Consider the following 11,606-nt stretch of genomic DNA (forward strand, 5'->3'; position numbering starts at 1 on the left):
AGTTGAGCCATGCACACACATCCTCACAGGGTGTAGATGTTGAACATAAATTTAATGACATGTATTCATACAACTGAAGTACAGACAAAGCAGTCCAAACAATATGTGTAATGCTGTTTGCATTAATATTGACTGGTCCATCTACTTCAGGACTAAGCTAGGAAACAGCAGATGAGTGTCTCCATACTGTTACTGCGACCACTACCTGTTATTGCCTCAGGCTCATTTCATGGCACTGCAGATAAGTATCTCCATACTGTTACTGCGACCACTACCAGTTATTGCCTCAGGCTCATTTCATGGCACTGCTGTTTACTGTCATATTACTATTTACCTAACATTGTACAGTACTGGTACATCCAGTGGGGTCTCAAAGCATGCAGGTTCAAGTTCAGACAGACCAGCTATGTGGCAGCACAATTGTCATAGATTGCATGAATGTGTAGCACACATCATACATTACATATATTCCAATAGTTGTCAAAATAAGCCCATCTAGTGTACAGATTTAATGTCCATCACGTGAGTATTTGCAGCCCATGTTTCTGTGTTGTATATGTGATGCTGTCAATAGTGTTTTTGCTAAATACCTGACTGTATTGACTTTCTCTTTACTTTCCCACTGCAGGATCCACAGTACAACCTACAACCTCTCCACAGCAGAAGTCTGTCAATGGTGCTATTAAGTATGTCTCACACCTGTCCTTGCTGTTAATCCTGTAGTTGGCATCCATTAATACTGTGCCAATTCCTAGGTCAGACTGCATCAACCTCATCAAGTGTGCATATGAGTGGGACTTACAATCAAAATGTCAAGGTGGCTTTCCCCGACAGTTGGAAGGATGAACATGGAGTGCCAAAGAGGCAAAACTATGACTGCAATTCCTGTCAACTATGAAACATTGACCAGGAGATTGCGTTCGTAGTTTGGAGCATCAGTATTTTGAAGGACATCGCACTACAGTGAAGATCGGGAAACTTACCCTTTTTGTCACTGTAGTGTGATCTTGTAGTTAGAATTTATAAGTAGCAGAGGTGTGAGGGGCACAGCCCCCCACATGGGAGGTGCAGGAGGGAAAATGGTAAGACATTTTCCACCTCATAGCAGATGTTTTCTCAGGATGGTTAGTGGTGGAATGTCGGTTCTTTCCTTCAAAGGTATCGACATTCTGAGCAAGCTTCATGATTTTATTTTGTTATTCCAGGCCGGGGTTGTGAGTGGTCAAGGAAAGCAACCTCAGCATTTTGCTAGTAAACGTATGAGTGGTATGTGTATGTCTGTATCTTTAAACTGCGTTCACATGGTTAATGGTGGCAATGATGTGATCACTAATGCTATTTTTTCTCTACAACAGTTGGAGTTCATCCCTCTTCAACAGCACCATCTTTCCATGAAAGGCTGTCAGGTGTGTGTTTTTTTGTATTCCTCACATGTGTCTTGCATGTTGGCCTTGTAACCAGATTATATACTCCATGTATGGGGATTCTGTGAAACATACATAAGTAGACCTCATGTAAAGTCATTATTTGTAATGTTGCACTGAGATATAGATGTCATATGTCTTTGGTGCTATCCATGATGTAAACACATTGTCCTGATCTGTGTGTTTGTATCTTGTAGCATCAAGATCAAAAACACCCAAGGTGGTGTAGGCAGATGCAATACCAACGTTGATCTGCAGGGTGTGCGTCGGCAGAGACTCCTTGGCTATTGTAGCTCTATCATCCATCAGCCCATTCAGTGATCATGATATGGTGTCAGATGTGTCTTAACATGGTATTATGGCTTCTGGCACACAGGACCTTGACATGTTAGGAGAGTTCGTCCAAGATGTTGACAGAGATTTTGCTGCAGCAATAGCCTCAGATGTGGAGGTCAACTTGTCTAACCATTCAGAGAATGACAGCACACTGGATGTTGAACAGAGTAAGGCCATTGAACGATGGACCCAGTTGAGACCGCTGCTAATGGGAGTTCCCCACAACAACCTGAAACAGGGCATTGGGGTAGACATAGGTGAGCAGATGTACTTGGTCAGGTGTCAGAGGGTGTCTGCCTCCTGCTGCAAGCAAATGAATGGTCACAGCAATGACATCAGTCAGACATCTGTGCATTTACACATGCCACAGATCATGTGGCACACCATCTATGTGTCATGCATGAAGAACATGAGCACAGACATGGTGAGATAATGGCTACACTGGTTACACAAAATGAAAGTTTGCCAGCTGTGGCATGGTCAGCCTAAAATCCAGGGCTCTACAGTACTGCAGCAGTGTCACAGCACCAGCAGTGTTCTGTGTTCTCTGACTGTGCTCAGCAGAATGCAACATGGGAGAGGCAGGCCACCTGTCTACAGAACCACCATTGGCCATCGAGTATCAGTAACTATGGTCCAACCTGCACAGAGTTTAACTGCTGGCCCATCTGCTGTGTTCCCACCTGTCACAACAAGACCCTCAGCTCACAGTCATGCTGCTTCACCTCAACATGGTGTTGTCACCCCATCAATCTCATCTGTGGAGCAACCAGGGAATATGTTTCTGTACATGGTTGTGGTAGAGTGGACCATAGTGTGAGACATCAGTGAAGTCACTTTAGGCTGTGTTAGAGTGTGCCCAACAGTCTAATAACTATAGCTGGCTCTATTATTCAATTACCACTTTACTGTGATCTATTGTTCTACAGCTATAAAACATTTTTCATTATGTCCTGTGTTGTTTCTTTTTTTTTCCATGTTATTTTATTGCAGAGATACGAATGTGTAGCACTGGTGTGTGTCCCTTATTATTTCCCATACAGTGATACAACAATCTGAGTGCACCTGTGTCAGTTGTGCCCTGAGCTGAAGATCCCTGCTGTGACACATTTACATATGTTCATGTTGTAATATAGTATGATTATGGTGTTTTGTCTGATGCTCAGTGTGTATATCTAGTGAGCAATTGCATTAGATGCAATCCATCCTGCTGTGGTGGGGCAATACATGAACATCAATACTTAATCTATGTACTCATATACATGTGGCTTGTCATGACTCAAAGGCGTGAATCAGATGCTGCACTGTTGCCTGGGCCTGCACTTGGGATCACACCCTACATTGCTTATACTCGTGTCTTCTGTCCCCTACATCCTTCTGCTCCTCCTATGATACCTGTTAGAGGTCCTCTTCAGATATCTGGGGCTCTTGGTGTAGTTCACCCACACCTGCAGCTGGAAGACCACCATGGGTTCTCATTAGCATGTTGTGGAGCACAGTGCACATCGTAATCATCTGTGCTACCTTCTCATGTTTGTATTACAGTGCACCCCAGATGTGTCCAGACATCTGAACCTAGCTTTCAGTACACCAAACACATGCTCTATGGTATTTATGGTTGCTGTTTGCTCTATTACTGGTCTCCTGTACAGAGTTGTATGGTTCATTTTATGGGATCACTAGCCAGGGCTAAATTGGATAAGCACAGTCACCTGTTTTGAGGAATGAAAGCACATTTGGTCAGAATGGATGTTGTTGTGTGGGGCATCCTTAATTTATGTCCTAGTTGTGCTCCTGTAATTTCCCATTAGTAGTCCCTCAGGTATTTCACCTTGCCAAAACACAGCCTTCAGTCCACTTTCCCTCTGTACTGCAGCATCATTGACACTTGCAGGGTATGTTGCTATGATGTTTGTTATGCTGCCATCTGCTGCACACACAAACTGGCAGTTGATGGATGGCCAGCCCTTTCTGTTTATATATTGGCCTGCTTCAGGATGTACTGGTATCTTGATAGATATGTATGCACAATCTATTGCACTAAGCACGAGGGGGAAGTTTGAGATGCTGTAAAATATATGCATTACCATTCCCTGCTCCATGGGGGTGGATAGAAAGTGTATGTAGTTATTCACATTTCTGCTTATTGTTTCCAGGAATTTTGTCAGGATACAGCTGCCAGCTGTCTATGACACTGCCACAGCAGCCCCCATGTGTTTATGGAATATCCCAGGTGCAAGCACACCCAGGCTGAGACACACTTTGGTTTCAAGTGGGATGGGTTTTTCTCGCAGGGTCTGCACAGACATGTGGGGCACATGTGTTACAGACTGCCTGCACTACTTGTCTGTTTAGACAGTACCTGTTGATTATTTGCTGGTCAGACAGCTGGTTTAGTTGCAGCCTTGTTCTGACTCTAGCTGGCTGCCTTCTAGGGTGCACAGCCACAGCCTCATTTATGGCTTGTATCACTGCAGCCTGTTGCAATATATTAACAGCAGGTTGCAGTTTTATGTAATCCACAATAAACGACCAGGTGTAAGAAAACCAATAAACAAAAAAAAAAAACACCAGTCCAAAAATATGCAGCTAGGCAAAGAAGGCTTTAATCCCAGGAAAATTAATGCCACCATTTTGTTGGCATTAATTTTCTTGGGATTAAAGCTTTCTTTGCCTAGCTGCATCTTTTTGGACTGGTGCAGTTTTATGTATTTTTGTTCTTTTTCTACAGAGTTTAGTGAAATCCACAGTATTAGCTTTAATTTATTGAGTTCTATAAAGCATATGCTGAGGACTTCAGAAACAGAGTTGGCATGACAGTTTGTCACATTTAAGTTGCGTTTTGTGCACACAGTGTGTTTTGGAATTAGATCGGTGTGAGTGAAATCAGTAATTATCCTACATTGAATAGCTAAGTACTTGGACTACCTTCAGCATGTCTTCTGAAATTGCTTCCACGGTAGATGCACTGAAGTCTTCTTTCAGTGGGCTGCACTGTCAGTAAATAGCTTCTGAAAGCTTTATGAAATCCATCCCTTCATATCTATTTCTTTGTTTAACCATCCATTCACTAAAATTCTTACTTTATTTTTATTATATGCAGAGCAACATACATTCGTAATTTTCTTACTAATGTGGTACTCTTCCATAATTGCCCAGAAAAGTTCATGTTGTACTCTTTCAAAAGCTTTATTTAAATCTCTTATCATGATCTTGGTCTCATCAGTTCTGTTTATATTATCCACAGTTTCCCTTACTATAAATAATAATTCCTGACATCCTTTTCCCTGTAAACTATATATGCTATCTTCCAAAATACTTTTCATTTTACTTTATTCTCTCCTGAATTATTTTCATAAAAATTATAATCTGCATTGTTCAATACTATAGGTCTCCAATTTTCAATTTTATTTTTATCTCCCTTTTTCCATACAAATTTAAGTATACCACTGCATAACCTCTTTAAACATAAAACCTTCATTTAATCACGCATTAGTAACTTTTAAGAAATATTTCTTCTGCTTGTCCATAAAATTCTTATAAAATTGGTATCCTATTCCATATGATTCTGAAACTGACTGCACATTAACTAAGTGCCTTAATATCTAATTTATATAAGGATACCTCATTTTATTATTTTCTTGTTTGTCACTTATTAACATGACATTATTTTTTGTGCTTTTTTCTGTCTTAAAACATTTTCCCCAGGATTCAGTAAACTCTGTGTAGGGTTTGTGTCAAGCCTACACAGAGTATTATTGAGTACAGGAAGTAGTGCCTGTGGCATGGCATGCAATCAGTATTAATGAAGCTCTGTGCGCTTAGACAAGGTTTTGTGGCACACACCAGTGTATCTGGTGCCTGTGGCATATCATGCAATCAGTATTAATGAAGCTCTGTGCACTTAGACAAGGTTTTGTGGCACACACCAGTGTATCTGGTGCCTGTGGCATATCATGCAATCAGTATTAATGAAGCTCTGTGCACTTAGACAAGGTTTTGTGGCACACACCAGTGTATCTGGTGCCTGTGGCATGGCATGCAATCAGTATTAATGAAGCTCTGTGCGCTTAGACAAGGTTTTGTGGCACACACCAGTGTATCTGGTGCCTGTGGCATGGCATGCAATCAGTATTAATGAAGCTCTGTGCGCTTAGACAAGGTTTTGTGGCACACACCAATGTATCTGCTGCCTGTGGCATGGCATGCAATCAGTATTAATGAAGCTCTGTGCGCTTAGATAAGGTTTTGTGGCACACACCAGTGTATCTGCTGCCTGTGGCATGGCATGCAATCAGTATTAATGAAGCTCTGTGCGCTTAGACAAGGTTTTGTGGCACACACCAGTCTATCTGGTGCCTGTGGCATGGCATGCAATCGGTATTAATAAAGCTCTGTGCACATAGACAAGGTTTTGTAGCACACACCAGTGTATCTGGTGCCTGTGGCATGGCATGCAATTGGTATTAATGAAGCTCTGTGCACTTAGACAAGGTTTTGTGGCACACACCAGTCTATCTGGTGCCTGTGGCATGGCATGCAATCGGTATTAATAAAGCTCTGTGCACATAGACAAGGTTTTGTGGCACACACCAGTCTATCTGGTGCCTGTGGCATGGCATGCAATCGGTATTAATAAAGCTCTGTGCACATAGACAAGGTTTTGTGGCACACACCAGTGTATCTGGTGCCTGTGGCATGGCATGCAATCAGTATTAATGAAGCTCTGTGTGCTTAGACAAGGTTTTGTGGCACACACCAGTGTATCTGGTGCCTGTGGCATATCATGCAATCAGTATTAATGAAGCTCTGTGCACTTAGACAAGGTTTTGTGGCACACACCAGTGTATCTGGTGCCTGTGGCATGGCATGCAATCAGTATTAATGAAGCTCTGTGCACTTAGACAAGGTTTTGTGGCACACACCAGTGTATCTGGTGCCTGTGGCATGGCATGCAATCAGTATTAATGAAGCTCTGTGCACTTAGACAAGGTTTTGTGGCACACACCAGTGTATCTGGTGCCTGTGGCATGGCATGCAATCAGTATTAATGAAGCTCTGTGCGCTTAGACAAGGTTTTGTGGCACACACCAGTGTATCTGGTGCCTGTGGCATGGCATGCAATCAGTATTAATGAAGCTCTGTGCACTTAGACAAGGTTTTGTGGCACACACCAGTGTATCTGGTGCCTGTGGCATGGCATGCAATCAGTATTAATGAAGCTCTGTGCACTTAGACAAGGTTTTGTGGCACACACCAGTGTATCTGGTGCCTGTGGCATGGCATGCAATCAGTATTAATGAAGCTCTGTGCGCTTAGACAAGGTTTTGTGGCACACACCAGTGTATCTGGTGCCTGTGGCATGGCATGCAATCAGTATTAATGAAGCTCTGTGCACTTAGACAAGGTTTTGTGGCACACACCAGTGTATCTGGTGCCTGTGGCATGGCATGCAATCAGTATTAATGAAGCTCTGTGCACTTAGACAAGGTTTTGTGGCACACACCAGTGTATCTGGTGCCTGTGGCATGGCATGCAATCAGTATTAATGAAGCTCTGTGCACTTAGACAAGGTTTTGTGGCACACACCAGTGTATCTGGTGCCTGTGGCATGGCATGCAATCAGTATTAATGAAGCTCTGTGCACTTAGACAAGGTTTTGCGGCACACACCAGTGTATCTGGTGCCTGTGGCATATCATGCAATCAGTATTAATGAAGCTCTGTGTGCTTAGACAAGGTTTTGTGGCACACACCAGTGTATCTGGTGCCTGTGGCATGGCATGCAATCAGTATTAATGAAGCTCTGTGCACTTAGACAAGGTTTTGTGGCACACACCAGTGTATCTGGTGCCTGTGGCATGGCATGCAATCAGTATTAATGAAGCTCTGTGCACATAGACAAGGTTTTGTGGCACACACCAGTGTATCTGGTGCCTGTGGCATGGCATGCAATCAGTATTAATGAAGCTCTGTGCACTTAGACAAGGTTTTGCGGCACACACCAGTGTATCTGGCCATGAAATCTCTTCATGAATAGCAGTTTTGCATAACTCTCAACTGCACAGATTTTTACAGAATGTCCAGATGTTTGCCTCATATATTTGACCTATTACTTGTAAAATTGTGGTTTACTGGCAAATCATTGCCAAATCATTGAGGACTGAAGTCAGAAAATAATGACAAGGCATTTAAGAATCAGACTTCATACTTTTCAGAAAATTCATGCTAATGGAAAAACTGTTATTCTATCAACATTCTAAGTTTGTAAGAGAAATATTTCTAAATTGTTCCTATTTTGGGGCCTTTGTCCCCCCTATTGTGTATGGCTTTATTTAATTATTTAATCTTCTCTATTTTTTCTTTTTTATTTTGTATTTTTTTCTTCCAACGTTTGTGCAATATGCCGCTTGCCGCAAATGACTTTGGTTATACTTACCTCATTTGCATGGCTGGACCACCAATGTATCACATGAACCATGTAACAGATATGACCCAGGCATCCAAAAAGAGAAACCCGATGCAACTTGTAGTTTATTGGCCATTTTGGGTCAATTCCTGGCTCTTTTCAACCTCCTGCTATAAAGCCCGTTTTTGCGCGCTTTTTCGCTTGTATACAACTCAGCACAGCTCCTCGTGGTGTCCTGCAGAGTTCTACAAGCAGCAGAGAGTGAAAGAGTGACTTTCCTTGATTTTTAAGTATTTTTTCTGGCTTTCGCTTAAATTACTGTATCTCGACTGCATTTCGCCTAAAAAACAGCTCTGCATATTGTTTATACTGTACCTGTGTTGATTCTAAATTGTTAGCACTTTAAAAAGTTATTTTTGTTTAGTTTAACTGTTAGGCTAACACACTCAAGTGCGCTAGCTGTTTTATAGCATTTACTGGTTGCTACTGTATCTTTTTCTTCTGTCTCTGTAAAAAAAAGAAAAGAAAAAAAAATATCCTTGTTTTCCCGCCTTACTGAACTAGAATAGTCCAGTCCTCAGATTTTGCTGATTTCTGGGCTTTGTCTTAGTTCCTGTGCTATCCATATCCTTATTTGGATAAGAGGAAGCTTCTTTGTTCACCAGTGGGAGTGGGGAGCACTGAGCAACCTATTTGTCCCTAGAGGAGTGGTTCCAGCCCAGCAACATGTAGTTTATTGGCCATTTTGGGTCAATTCCTGGCTCTTTTCAACCCCCTGCTATAAAGCCCATTTTTGCTCGCTTTTCCGCTTGTATACGACTCAGCACAGCTCCTCGTGGTGTCCTGCAGAGTTCTACAAGCAGCAGAGAGTGAAAGAGTGACTTTCCTTAATTTTTAAGTATTTTTTCTGGCTTTCGCTTTAATTATTGTATCTCAACTGCATTTTGCCTAAAAAACAGCTCTGCATATTGTTTATACTGAACCTGTGTTGATTCTAAACTGTTTGCACTTTAAACAGTTAATTTTGTTTAATTTAACTGTTAGGCTAACACACTCAAGTGCGCTAGCCATTTTATAGCATTTATTGTTTGCTACTGTATCTTTTTCTTCTGTCTCTGTAAAAAAAAGAAAAAAAAAATATCCTTGTGTTCCTGCCTTACTGAACTAGAATAGTCCAGTCTTCAGATTTTGCTGATTATTGGCTTTGTCTTAGTTCCTGTGCTACCCATATCCTTATTTGGATAAGAGGAAGCTTCTTTGTTGACCAGTGGGAGTGGGGAGCACTGAGCAACCTATTTTTCCGTAGAGGAGTGGTTCCAGCCCAGCAACTTGTAGTTTAGTGGCCATTTTAGGTCAATTCCTGGCTCTTTTCAACCCCCTGCTATAAAGCCCGTTTTTACACGCATTTTCGCTTGTATATGACTCAGCACAGCTCCCCGTGGTGTCCTGCAGAGTTCTACAAGCAGCAGAGAGTGAAAGAGTGACTTTCCTTGATTTTTAAGTATTTTTTCTGGCTTTCGCTTTAATTACTGTATCTCGACTGCATTTTGCCTAAAAAACAGCTATGCTTATGGTTTATACTGCACCTGTGTTAATTTTAAACTGTTTGCACTTTAAAAAGTTATTTTTGTTTAATTTAACTGTTAGGCTAACACACTCAAGTGCGCTAGCCATTTTATAGCATTTACTGGTTGCTACTGTATTTTTTTCTTCTGTCTCTGTAAATAAAAGAAAAAAAAACAAAAAATATCCTTGTTTTCCCACCTTACTGAACTAGAATAGTCCAGTCTTCAGATTTTGCTGATCTCTGGGCTTTGTCTTAGTTCCTGTGCTATCCATATCCTTATTTGGATAAGAGGAAGCTTCTTTGTTCACCAGTGGGAGTGGGGAGCACTGAGCAACCTATTTGTCCCTAAAGGAGTGGTTCCAGCCCAGCAACTTGTAGTTTATTGGCCATTTTGGGTCAATTCCTGGCTCTTTTCAACCCCCTGCTATAAAGCCCATTTTTGCGTGCTTTTCCGCTTGTATACGACTCAGCACAGCTCCTTGTGGTGTCCTGCAGAGTTCTACAAGCAGCAGAGAGTGAAAGAGTGACTTTCCTTGATTTTTAAGTATTTTTTCTGGCTTTCGCTTAAATTACTGTATCTCGACTGCATTTCGCCTAAAAAACAGCTATGCATATGGTTTATACTGCACCTGTGTTGATTCTAAACTGTTTGCACTTTAAAAAGTTAATTTTGTTTAATTTAACTGTTAGGCTAACACACTCAAGAGCGTTAGCTGTTTTATACCATTTACTGTTTGCTACTGTATCTTTTTCTTCTGTCTCGGTAAAAAAAAGAAAAAAAACCCAAAAAATATCCTTGTTTTCCTGCCTTACTGAACTACAATAGCCAGTCTTCAGATTTTGCTGATCTCTTGGCTTTGTCTTAGTTCCTGTGCTATCCATATCCTTATTTAGATAAGAGCAAGCTTCTTTGTTCACCAGTGGGAGTGGGGAGCACTGAGCACGTGTTCCTTAAAACTACAATTCCAGGGTTTCAGACTGGTACTCAGTTACAGACACACGTTCCTTAAAACTACAGTTCCAGCATTTTAGACTGGTGCTCAGTTACAGACACATGTTCCTTAAAACTACAGTTCCAGGGTTTCAGACTGGTACTCAGTTACAGAGATGTTACATCGCTACTTAAAATTACAGTTCCAGAAATGCTTCCTAACTGGTATCTACAGTTACAGACACATGTTCCTTGAAACTACAGTTCCAGCATTTCAGACTAGTACTCAGTTACAGACACGTTCCTTAAAACTACAGTTCCAGTGTTTCAGACTGGTACTCAGTTACAGACACATGTTCCTTAAAACTACAGTTCCAGCATTTTAAACTGGTACTCAGTTACAGGCACATGTTCCTTAAAACTACAGTTCCAGCATTTCAGACTGGTACTCAGTTACAGACATGTGTTCCTTAAAACTACAATTCCAGAGTTTCAGACTGGTACTCAGTTACATTCCTTAAAACTACAGTTCCAGCATTTCAGAGTAGTACTCAGTTATAGATTCATGTTCCTTAAAATTACAGTTCCAGCATTTCAGACTAGTACTCAGTTACAGACACGTTCCTTAAAACTACAGTTCCAGTGATTCAGACTGGTACTCAGTTACAGACACATGTTCCTTAAAACTACAGTTCCAGCATTTTAGACTGGTACTCAGTTACAGGCACATGTTCCTTAAAACTACAGTTCCAGCTGCTTTCAGACTGGTACTCAGTTATAGACACGGTTCCTTAAAACTACAGTTCCAGAGTGCTCAGATGGTACTCAGTTACAGATACACGTTCCTTAAAACTACAGTTCCAGCATTTCAGACTAGTACTCAATTACAGACACGCTCCTTAAAACCACAGTTCTAGTTCTTTTCAGACTGGTACTCAGT

Source organism: Protopterus annectens, chromosome 16.part0 (assembly GCF_019279795.1).
Source record: "Protopterus annectens isolate FY-2018-M chromosome 16.part0, PAN1.0, whole genome shotgun sequence".
Classification (NCBI taxonomy): domain Eukaryota; kingdom Metazoa; phylum Chordata; order Ceratodontiformes; family Protopteridae; genus Protopterus; species Protopterus annectens.